The 13,342-nt window shown below is 38.6% G+C and overlaps 1 non-coding gene across 1 annotated transcript; it reads left to right on the forward strand.

Annotated features, from left to right (window-relative positions):
- The first annotated feature begins 11,624 nt into the window (after positions 1-11,624).
- LOC141636209 (small nucleolar RNA R71) lies at positions 11,625-11,731 on the forward strand. The gene has a single exon (XR_012540836.1). It is a non-coding gene; the product is annotated as a small nucleolar RNA R71 (small nucleolar RNA).
- The last annotated feature ends 1,611 nt before the right edge of the window (positions 11,732-13,342 follow it).

The following is a 13,342-nucleotide window of genomic DNA, read 5'->3' on the forward strand; positions in this document are numbered from 1 at the left end:
TACCACTTGTTATAAATCTATATCTCATTATTTAACATATTCATATATGTTTCAAATTAATTTAGTCATAAAATTAATTACGAATATTATGCATGCAAACTAAAATAAATAAGTGAAGAAATCATTTTCTCACCATATGAATTTCGGTCATATTGGGCACCAACAAGATCTCCTTCTTGTTAGTTCTTGAGCTTTCCAATATTGGATGAACATACATGACCTCAAAATAGAAGCCCTCCAATTAGTTGCACCCAAGACTATCCCTTAAACTCACAAACTAATATGTACTAGATATTTATATTGTGGTTTACCTTAAAATTGATTACTAATACTCATATATTACATTAATAATTTTAGTAATCCATTTGAACAAATTTGAATCAAAACCTCATCTTTTTGATGAAGATTAAAGAGAGAGAAGAGAGGAAAAATACATGAACTTTTTGCAGGTAATATTAGAATGAATGATGATTAAAATTTAATCCCCTTACACCTTTGATTTTCACGGTTGGATTAAAGAAAAATAGGGCATCTATTTTCACATTTTGTCTTCACAAGAAATTGATGTGTAAGAGTAGGTGTAAGGCTGGTTGTAGGTAGGCACCATCATGCCATTTTATTAAATAAAATAAAACAACCAAAACCCACTAACTCTTTCCATATTTCGGTCCATATATGCATAAAATGGACTACCATTTTATTTTGTCAATTTGTCATTTGTCACACAATATATCACATGTAGTATGATACATGTTACTAATTAATTAAATGCATATTTATCACATAAATACCATTTTATAAATTAATTATATTACATTCAACAAATTGACTAGTGATACTTGATCACATAAATAAAATGGGTCATATAATTATAATTCACAATATCTTGTAATTATAATCAACCATTCATTCTTATCTTTATTGTTTCTCAAACAATAAACAATTTTAGTAATAAAGCATTTTATTTACTAAAATAAATCTTATTTAATCCCATTACAATAAGATATCAATATTCTCTCTCACAAATTGAATTGTTCAATTTTAAGGAATTAATTAATCTGTATCGGTATACAATTAATTAACCTTTTCAATTAAGGGAATCGTCCTTTAGGTGTGACCTCAAGGGATCAACTGGTCACCATCGTCGCACGACAGTAATGTCAAACTCTAGCCAGCCAATCATTACCGATATGTGTGGACCAGTTGACTATATATGTAATGTATCATCCCTTTCGTATTCTTGGTATGAGATTTAATAATGATATTTAAATCATGTTATCGCACTATTGTTGAGGACACATTTCCCAACACCATTTTCGTCTTTGTCAAGATTAAGCTTGGAAATCATAGGTGTAGGCATAGGATTCGAGATAGTTAACCCAAACTTACTTATCATTTCCTTTAAGTACTTTTGTTGGTGGATCATGGTTCCTTTTTCATCCTGCTTAATTTGAAGACCAAGGAAGAATCCAAGTTCTCCCATCATGCTCATTTTAAACTCAGAAGTTATAAGATCTGAAAAGTACTTATAAAGAAGGTTGTTAGTTGCACCGAAAATAATGTCATCGACATATACTTGCACAAGCAACAGTTCCTCTGACTGTGACTTGATAAACAATGTCTTATTAACCGAACCACGTATAAAACCATTTTCTAATAGGAATTTTGAAAGCCTGTCATACCAAGCTTGAGGAGCCTGTTTTAAACCATAGAGTGCTTTGTCAAGTTTAACTACGTGATTAGGGAACTCATTGTTTATAAAGCCCGGAGGTTGTTCGACAAAAACTTCATCTTCAAGATAGCCATTTAAGAAAGCGGTTTTAACATCCATTTGAAAAAGTTTTATGCCAACATGAGATGCAAAAGCTATGAGCATTCGTATGGCCTCAAGCCTAGCTACTGGTGAAAAGGTTTCATCATAGTCAATCCCTTCTTGTTGATTAAACCCTTGTACCACTAGTCTAGCTTTATTCCTTATGATTTCTCCAACATCATCGAGCTTATTGCGACAGGCCCATCTCGTACCAATTACAGTACGTTGAGATCGTTTAGGGACCAGATGCCTTACCTTTTTTCTCTCAAATTGCTCCAATTCTTCTTGCATAGCCGTGACCCAATATTCATCGGATAGTGCCATTGTGATATTTGTCGGTTCAATTTGTGATATGAATGCTTCGAAAGCATAGAGATTTTGGAGAGATGATCTGGTTTTGATTCCAGAGGTAAGGTCACTGGTTAAATTTGATAGAGGATGGGAACCTTGATGCTTCCATTTCTTTGGAACAAGGGTGTTAGAGGCCTCATTTGTTTCGTTTGGTTCTGATGCAACAGTGTCAGTGGCTGTTGCATGGGGAATATTGTGTGAGGGTGTTTGTGGATTGGTTTCAATTTGGTTAGTGATTGGTTCACTGCACTCCTCATTCCCCCTGGATGAGCTAGCTCTATTTTGAGATGAGGGAGGGTTAGTTCCCCCTGAATTTTGGCCAGCCTCCTCAAGCAACAGGGGCTCCAACGGTTGCTCAGCTTCTTCCACTACTTGATCCATGTCATGACGTATCATTCCAATTTCGAAGTCATCGTCTTCCTCGTCATCGTCTTCATCATTAACCTGAGTGTTTGAAACAAAGAGACTAGATTCGTCAAATATTACATGAACGCTTTCTTCCATTTTCATGGTTCTCTTGTTATAAACTTTGTAAGCTTTACTATGGTCGGAATAACCAACAAAAACACCTTCATCACTACGAGCATCAAATTTGCCTAGGTTATCTTTTCCATTATTATATACAAAGCATTTACTACCAAAGCACTTTAGATGTGAGATGTTAGGTTTTCTTCCTCGTAGTAATTCATAAGGAGTTTTGTTAATGATTTTTCTAATCATGACTCGATTGTAGATATAACAAGATGTGTTAACGGCCTCGGCCCAAAAGTTTCTTGGCACTTTGGAGCTAATGAGCATGGTCCTAGCCATATTTTCAAGAGTTCGATTCATTCGTTCCACAACCCCTTTTTGTTGACGGGTTCTTGCGGCCGAAAAATTGTGGCTAATACCGTACTCATTGCAATAAGACTCAAATGATAAATTCTCAAATTCGGTTCCATGGTCGGATCTCAAGGAGACAAGTTTATAACCAAATTTGTTTTGGACCTTTTTAACCCAAATTAAGAATTCATCAAAAGTTTGAACTTTAGAACTTAAGAAAAGAAGCCAAACAAATCTTGTAAAATCATCAAAAATGACACAAATATAGCGACTTCCACCTTTACTAACAATACACATAGGTCCACATAAGTCTATGTGAATGAGTTCAAGAGGTAAGGAAGTGCTAACAATCTTTTTGGATTTAAAGGAGCATTTTACTTTTTTACCTTTAATACAATCGTCACAAAGTGATTTGAATTCAAATTTGATGTTAGGAATGCCATCAACTAGGTCAAGCCTCTTAAGGGTATTAAGTGTTTTAGCATTTACATAACCAAGTCGTTTATGCCAAAGCCAAGGGTCATTCTTTTGGACACTCATGCATGATAGTGTTTGACTCGACAATGAATATAAGGTAGTCATGTAAACATCATTGACACGTTTACCTTCAAGAATGAGTTCTCTAGTTTTTTCCTCAATTATTCTACATTCACTAGCAAGAAATTCAACGATGTTACCTCGATCACAAAATTGTGATATGCTTAGAAGATTGTGTTTTAAACCTTTGACAAGCAACACTTTGTCGACACATAGTGACTTTGACTTACCAACTTTTCCAATACCAATGATTTCACCTCGTTTGTTGTCACCAAAAGTCACCATGCCACTATCGTAGGCTTCTAGCGAAATGAATTGGCTTTCATCTCCCGTCATGTGACGAGAGCATCCACTGTCTAAGTACCAATTACTGCTGCCTTTCGCTAATTCCTATAAGAAATCAAACGTTTAGTTTAGGAACCCAAACAAGTTTGGGTTCCTTCTTGACAACAACTTTCTTGACTTCTTTCTTTTTAATCCAAACATGTTTAGCCACTTTAGTACTTCTTTCTAGGTCAAGGACTCTCTTTTCACAACCATTGAATTCATGACCAGTTTTACCACAGTAATTGCAGATAATGTACTCAGGAAGGCCAAAGATATTTCTTTCTTCTTCGAAAATCGATTACGCTTGGGTCTTGGTTTTGAGTGCAACAAAGTCGTAGAACTGTTGCATTTGAAACCAAGTCCAGCATTTTTTGCACGGTTTTCATATTCTTGAGATTGTTTTAGAAGAAACTCCAAGACATTCTGACTTCCTTCCCATTTCAAATAGAACATCTTAGCCTCATCTAGCTCTTTGGTTAGTTTTTCAATTTTAGCAAGATGATTAAGATTTAGTTGACCTACTTTGTCGAACACATGTTTAGCATGTCTCACTTCATCACTAAGAAATAAGCTAATTTGCTCAAGTTGCTTGTTATCTCTTTTGCACAAGGTGGGGTCAGCTAACAGAGGGTCACATTCATTAGTTAGTGAAGACACGTGTTTTGTGATAGTCTCAATTTCCTTCATAGACTCATATGCAACAGTTGCATCATCTATTGCATGGATTTGTTTAACCTTTTCCAGAGTTTCAATATGAACAAGAAGATCATCATTTGAATTTTGCACTCGATCTAAAGCACTTTTAATATGACTTGACTCGTCATTTAGCATTTCAGCAATTTTGACAAGATCCTCTTTTTCATTTTGACATGTTGCAAGATCAATCAAATGTTGGTCACGTTCTTTGGTTAGTGAGGACACAGCTTTGTCAAAGGACTCTTCTCCCTTGTTAGACACAGATGCAACATTGCAGTGATCTGTTGCATGTATTTCATCAACTCTTTTAGCAAGAAACATATTTTGTTTTCGGAGCCTTTTAATCTCCTTTTCAAGACTCGATGATGAACTAGGTTGATCTACCTCATTTATATATTCTTGTAAATCAACATTTTCTTCGGCTATGTCTTCAATTTCAGTTTGCATAGCCTATAATTTATTGCTTTGGATACGACACTTACCAATGAATTGGTCAAGGAGATGACAAATTTTGTCTTTAGAGAAAGATCGAACCTTTTTCTTGAGCTTATTTACCTCAATGTCAGAATTTGAATCTGAGTCCACGGAGTGAGCCATAAGACATTTGACACTTTCTTTCTTTGTTGACTTTGGAACATCATTGCTTGACTGAGACGAGATGCTAAGTTTGGCATCCAATTCTTCCTCAAGGACATCATCCTCGTCAGAATCAGACATTCCCCAAATGGCTGTCATTACTTTGCTTTTGTATTCTCTTTTAGCAAACTCACGCTTTTCTTTAGACTTAATGTCATTCCACTTTGGGCATTCTTTGATTTGGTGACCTTTGTCACCACATTTGAAGCAACCAACAGTGGAAGTAGACTTTCTTTTAGGAAAGCGTCGTTTGCTAGTATAATTATTAGACCTTTGTGAGTTTTGACCATTAATCATGCCAACAATGTTTTTAGTGAACATTGCAAACTCGTCATCTTTGATACACGTCGTGAGGTGTCAAAAATAATATTTATAAACTCCAACTACAACTATAGCTAGCGGCAGTCGGGTCCAACCACAGAGAGGCAGACGTAATTTCTAGTTGTTTAAATTCGATCTAAGGTAACAAAAGGTGGGGGTTTGATTGGGTTTGGTCTATAGCTAATAACAATAAAAGAAAATTAAACTAATGAAATATATAAAATCAAGTATAAAAGAGGTACTAGGATGGTCGGTTCGTTATAGTTTCGGCGGCAGCATATTAAACAGGTCTAAATCAAACACACGAGGCGGGAAATAAAGAGGTCCTCTCGGTCCACTCTTAACAAATAGCATCTTTCGATCTCGCTATAGGTCCCTAATATCACTAATACTAACTTTCGTCCTGAAAAGTGATTTACGGTCTAAACTTTACCTATCTTTTGATCTCATCATAGTTTAGTCATTTTAATTGGTGATCTAGCAACTGTCCCTATCTTTCGATCTAATGGGTCACTCATAAATTAAGCATCTAACTGGTCGCATGCATTCGATTCGTTAAATACAACATTAAAATCAATTAAAACGAAAGGTAACCTCACGTGGTCAGTCGATCGACCAGGTATGGCAGTCAATCGACTGACACGCGATTTCAGTCCAAATTAATATTACGCCGCCTACGCTATAATTCCCCTACATCCTAGCACAATTGATTTAGCTACTCATGGCTATGGTTAAAATAACAATAATATTGACGATGAAGACTACTGAATTCATGCTAAAAATAGTAGAACAAACAATTAACATAAACGATAATTGGCTTGGATTCTAACTAACAATTCTGTATCTAACAACGCAATAAAGATGAACTGAAAGTAGAATAGAAGGAATATCGAAAATTGCAGAAGAATAGTAATGGAATGATTAGAAGTATGAATGAAAATCCGATGCAACCAATATTCCAAACCCTAACTATGATATTCTAAAACTGAATGTGAAACTTAGATCAAAACTGGGATCAAAACTGGATTCCTTTATCTGATGTTCTAGGTTACGTTATATAGCAAACATACGTAACAACTTATTATCAAAACCTAAACATAATGGGCTTGCTTTCCTCGATTTTTTAATTCTCGTCTGGGATAGCAGCTTGGTCGATCGACTAAGCATGGCAGTCGATCGACTGCTCTTCAGTGCACAGTAGTTTCTGGAACCCGCATGTTGGTCGATCGACTGAAGGTAGTGGTCGATCGACTGCTTTAGCTGCAACTTGACTTCTACAATCTCGTGGATTTGTCTTTTTGGCTTTGAAATGCACACCAAGCTCATTCCTCGAGTCAATACTTCACGTCAATTGCAATGCAGGATAGTCGGGGACGGATTTAGCTCAATTTCCGTTGAATTCTTCACATTTCTGCAATAAAGTACAAAAACACGAAAGTAGACGGAAATGGGGGAAATGGCAGCTTAAACTACACAAATGAGCTCTGAAATGCGTGTAAAATGGGATGTAAAACATCATATAAAAGACACGCATTAAACTTCCCCAAACCAAACCCTTGCTTGTCCCCAAGCAAGAACAAGACTCGATCTAATGACCTAATGGAACGAGTTCAATCTCAGAGCGAAATGCAACATGTAAAGCCTAAACCAATTTAATGCACAACCAACAATGAATTAGCACATGAATCATGCAAACGAGTTATGGAGTCGTTAAAAACTGCTGAACCGTCAACTGTAGAGACTTATCAATTCGGACACTCACGGGTTGCTCAAATCACACATAAGCACAGGTGAATATATGTAAGATAGAAAGAATTTATTTGTAGTGACACTCACCTAACTACGACCTATAAGAACATGCCTGCAATATAATATGAAAGCAATTTCTATGACCGTACATATGCATTCCAACCAACAAAAGACCATGACACATGCCGAAGTATATATGGGATATATGAGGTATGGGTAAGAAGAGGCAAAACATTTATGGAAAAGTGGAGGTACAGGTGATCAAGCTAGTACCGAAACGGAACCACATAGCAACATCCAACTTCTTGCTCAAAATCAAATGAAACGGTGCTATAGCAAGCACAAATCTCACAATCTCCAGGTATAAAAGTAATCAACTAACTCCCCATAAGATAAGAATAGAACATGGGAGCAAAAATCACCAAAAGATAAGGATTTGAATTATGCGAAGTTGATTTCTTTTTCTCGAACCTCAGTCGATCGACCTATGATGCCAGTCGATCGACCGCTTCAACAGTACAGAACCTCTTTTTCTTTCTTTTTTCGAATAATTTCTTTTTCACTTCTTTTCTTTTCTTTTCAACTTTTTTTCTTTCCTTCCTTTCTTTTCATTCTCCCGACTAAATCTCAATAAGAGCATTTACTACCAAAAACTAAGTAACAATCCCAAGGACACGGACTACTAGCTTGACAAAGGACAGGCTATATGTAGGATGTAGTAATGCGACAAAAAGGCTATTTTTGGCAGTGCGGGGTTCATGGGCAAAACGAATAAGGGGAAACCTCTACCACATGTGTCAACTAACCACAAACCGAATGCAATACAGGTAATAAGAAGATTAAGTTCATATTTATGCAAATTGATATGACATGTCTTATAAGGAGTACTACTCACATTCCTAAATAAACCGGTCATAGATGTCACCTGTTATAGGCTCTAAATCTCAGAAATATGATGTAGTTTGCCAATTTTCAAAGTCAAGTCTCAAGTTCAGCAAATAATTAACGAAAACTCGTGGATATGCACTTATACGATTCTACTAATAACATGTTAATCAAAAAAGGCTTAGGCAAAACAAATGCAAATGCAATATCATCCTTGAAATACTACCGTTCCAACTCGACCTATATGCTAAAATAAACATGCATTTTATTTGAAATTTTTTTGAATTTTTTTGAATGTAAGAATGAAATAAACAATGCAAAACAAAATGTAAACGTGAATGCAAGCAAATGATATGCGACGCAAAACCTTCCCCAAACCAAATCGCGCAATGTCCCCATTGTGCAAATTCATGTAATGAAGAAAAGAGAAATGGGAATTTGCGAGAAAGTAAGCAAATAAAAATGACATGAAGTGGAAATCGGGAACCTACAAGACTTTAAGCGCAGCAAAGGAAACCTCCCCAAACCAGCGTGAGCTAGGAGGTTTCAGTAGCCAGCAGTGCTACTAATAAGTACCTGAAAAGACTAACAAAGTACCACGCATAAAATCGATAAAGACAATAATGAAGCGGTATTATGTGCATAATTGAGAAAAATAGAAGAAATAAATAAATGACGGAAGATAAAGTGGAGTAGAAAACTCACTTAATTCCGCAAATCGACCAAACATAGCAGGGGAGAGGTCGTAAACAGGTACAGCAGTGCTGGTCGCCCGATCGACCACATCACTCAGTCGATCGACCGAGGTGAAAGGAACAAGAGCTCCCGAACACTGCGGATCGCCGATCGACCACTCGAGCGATCGATCGATCGAAAATATCTTTTTACTTCTTATTTCTTCGTATTTGCTCAATTACTTGAGCCAAAGAGGTCTAAAAACCTGCAAATGCACAATAATACGCGCCTAAAATAGCGCAAAACCCAAAATAAAGTCTAAAACGCATAAAATCCTAAGCAAGCAAAATAAAATGCGAAGTTTCGCGCACACAAAAGCAATAAAAAATATCTAACAAAAGCAAATAAAATGTTTGGAAAACATGCGATCAACTAGTAGTTGATCAAGAACGGCCACGGAATGGTCCATTTCGTCGGCTTCTGGCTACTAGAGGTAGCCTCAACGGTGCTTATCTTATCAGCTGCACCCTTCTTAGCTTCCACGTCCGTATGGCTCAACGGATCAACACTTTCATCATCTCCCCAGTCTATGACCTCTTCTTGCTCATCAAAGTCCAAGTCGGACTCTCTTGCCTTGACCGGCTCGTCATCAACTTCCTCATCAGTGGCATAGCTAAGGCAACCAAGACCTCCTCGTGAAACGATTGGCTTCTTTGCGGCTGGAGTAACTTGCAGCTCTTCCTTCCTCAAACCAGCTCCTGCAATATCAGAAATAGACAAATCTTCTTCCAATTTGCTCCCAATCTGGGGCGGAGGGGTTACAACAGGAATAGAGATAGGTAAATCAGGAAGCACAAAGTACGATTTCTTGTCAGAAACCGTATTAAAAATCACAGGCCACATGGGGTCCTTTTTCTTAGATGGCTGGGCAAAAACAATAGAATGCTTGCCCACTTTAAAAGTCAAGGTTCCTAGACCGACATCTATGACTGCACCAGCAGTGTGCAGAAATGGCCTACCTAAAATAATGGGAATGTGGGCATCCTCAGGCATGTCAAGTACAACGAAGTCGACGGGGAAGAAAAACTTCTCTATTTGGACAGGGATGTCCTCTAAGACTCCTATTGGCTGGACCGCAGATCGGTCAACCATCTGTACTGTCATATCTGTCACTGCGAACCTAGTCAATTTGAGCTTCCTAGCTAGACTCAAAGGCATGACGCTTATACTAGCTCCTAAGTCACATAATGCCTTTTCAATAGAGAAGGTACCTATATTGCAAGGAACAGAAAAGCTAGCCGGGTCCTCTAGCTTATGGGGTGCAGTATGAGACAAATAAGAGCATGACTCTTTGGTTAATGCGATAGTATGCACATTTTCAAGTGACTTTTTCTTAGACAAGAGTTGTTTCATGAATTTAGTGTAGGCAGGCACTTGATTGACCAACTCAAGGAAAGGAACTTGTACATTCAAACTACGAATAACCTTTTCAAATTTATTGAAAGATACCTGTTCCTTTGTCGGCACTAGTCTCTCTGGATATGGGGCTGAGGGAAGTACCTTAGCCCTCTCTTCTAAGTCTCGCATGCCGGCATCCGTGGATTTAGGCTAAAAGTCCACCACCTTCTCCCTATTGAAGCTTGAACCCTCCACAGACCGTCTCAAATGTGAGCCATTAACCGACATTGGGTCGAACTTCGGAATCGGGATGGACCCATCAGCACTCGGGTCTTGCCCCAATACTTTCGGAGTTGTCGAACCCCGAAACAAATGGTCTCTTAAATTATCGGGCATTGAAGGACGAAATTTCTCAATATCAGCAGGGGTCTTAGTCGATCGACAACTTTGCTCAGTCGATCGACTGAGATGTACAGTTCCAGAAGCTCCTGTAACCCGTATATCAGTCGATCGACCGGGTATATCAGTCGATCGACTGATATACCTGGTAGACGCCTTGCTCTTGTTATTTTTCGTTAAAGCTTTCTTTTGACTCGGTTTCGCCTCATTCTTTTCAGGGGCATCCTCGACCATAGCAGGCCCCTCCAGGGTAGACCCACTCCTCAAAGTAATGGCATTTAGGGTCTCTTTCTGGTCAGTTTGAGTCGGTAAGTGTCCGGGAGCTCGAGTGGTACTCTTACTAGCCAATTGAGCAATTTGGCTCTCTAGTAGCTTCATCCCGGCCTCTCTAGCTTGGGACTCCTTCAGCAGCAAGTTCTTAGACTCAACAAAATCAGAACCATGGGATTGTTGTTGCTGCTGCGGCACATAAGGAGGTTTTTGGTATTGTTGTTGCTTATGATGAGGGGGCACATAAGCTTGCTTCGCTTCTTGTTGTGGAGGTTGAGTCGGATTCAGGACATTCTGGCTACTCCACCTCAAGTTGGGGTGGACATTCGGCTCATAGTACGTGTTTGTCTGCCTATAGTGTTGGAAGGCAGCACAAGACTCAAAGGGGACAGAACAATTTTCTGCGACATGCCCCTCAGCTCCGCATCTTCTACAGACGAAAGGACCATCTGAAACAGCGTTAACATGGTATATCCCACCTTTAGAAGCTCCTCCCAATTCATATTTGTCAAACCTTGCAGTGAGAGCTTCTAGTGCAGCAACAGAGGAAGATTTAGCAGCTCTCCTCTGGTTTCCTCTCGAATTCCCATATTCAGCCTTATGAGTGGCCAAATCATCGATGATCTTCCACCCCTTAGTCACTCCCATGTTCTCAGCAAATCGGCCATTGGCTGCAGCATCCAAAATAGCCCTCTGATCGTCATACATCCCATTATAGAACTGGTTGCAAAGACTCCATTTTTCGAACCCATGATGCGGTATGGTTTGCACCAGTTTCTTGAAACGGACCCATGCTTCATGAAATTTCTCATCAGGCCCTTGTTTAAAGCTCGTGATCTGAGCTCTAATAGCATTCGTCTTCGAGGCAGAGAAGTACTTTTTGTAGAATGCCAGGGCTAAGGAATTCCAGTCGGTGATCCCATGAGCGGCTCGGTCCAGATCTCTATACCATTCCCTTGCAGCATCACGAAGGGAGAAAATGAACATGGTCTCCTTGATCTGATCTTGGGTCACACCGGCCGGCGGGGGTATAGAGCAGCAATAATCAATAAAAATCTCCATGTGCTTGGCTGCATCTTCATTTGCAGCTCCCCCGAACTGGTTTCTCTCAACCGGGTTAATATAGGAAGGCTTTGGCTCGAATTTTCTCGCCTCCCCAGGTAGTTCGAATCCTTTGTAGAGATTCGCAGCTGTAGGCTCTGAGTGACTAGCAATGGTTGCTTCTTCAGCCATGACTGGGATTTCTGGAGAAGTAACTGTCTCAGCTGAAGAGATTGAAGCAGGAGATGTAGGTGGATCTCCTTCGAACAGAGCGTTCTCGTAGTAGCTTGACAGAGTACTCAGCTCTTCCTCTGTCGGTAATACCCTTTGTGATCGTCTCAACTCGCGCAAGGATTTCTCGATCTCAGGATTTAATGGTACTAATTCACCACCCTGTGACCTGCGCATAAGAGGAAACTACAAAAATAATATAAGAAAAGTTTAAGGAACGGAAGTCCCTTAAACTAAAGAAAGACTAAATAAAAACAACTAAAAATTAGAACAATTGCCTCCCCGGCAACGGCGCCAAAATTTGATACCCGTCGTGAGGTGTCAAAAATAATATTTATAAACTCCAACTACAACTATAGCTCGCGGCAGTCGGGTCGAACCACAGAGAGGCAGATGTAATTTCTAGTTGTTTAAATTCGATCTAAGGTAACAAAAGGTGGGGGTTTGATTGGGTTTTGTCTATAGCTAATAACAATAAAAGAAAAGTAAACTAATGAAATATATAAAATCAAGTATAAAAGAGGTACTAGGATGGTCGGTTCGTTATAGTTTCGGCGGCAGCATATTAAACAAGTATAAATCAAACACACGAGGCGGGAAATAAAGAGGTCCTCTCGGTCCACTCTTAACAAATAGCATCTTTCGATCTCGCTATAGGTCCCTAATATCACTAATACTAACTTTCGTCCTAAAAAGTGATTTACGGTCTAAACTTTACCTATCTTTTGATCTCATCATAGTTTAGTCATTTTAATTGGTGATCTAGCAACTGTCCCTATCTTTCGATCTAATGGGTCAGTCATAAATTAAGCATCTAACTGGTCGCATGCATTCGATTCGTTAAATACAACATTAAAATCTATTAAAACGAAAGGTAACCTCACGTGGTCAGTCGATCGACCAGGTATGGCAGTCGATCGACTGACACACGATTTCAGTCCAAATTAATATTACGCCGCCTACGCTATAATTCCCCTACATCCTAGCACAATTGATTTAGCTACTCATGGCTATGGTTAAAATAACAATAATATTGACGATGAAGACTACTGAATTCATGCTAAAAATAGTAGAACAAACAATTAACATAAACGATAATTGGCTTGGATTCTAACTAACAATTCTATATCTAAGAATGCAATAAAGATGAACTGAAAGTAGAACAGAAGGAATACCGAAAATTGCAGAAGA

Source organism: Silene latifolia, chromosome Y, assembly GCF_048544455.1.
Source record: "Silene latifolia isolate original U9 population chromosome Y, ASM4854445v1, whole genome shotgun sequence".
NCBI classification, from domain to species: domain Eukaryota; kingdom Viridiplantae; phylum Streptophyta; class Magnoliopsida; order Caryophyllales; family Caryophyllaceae; genus Silene; species Silene latifolia.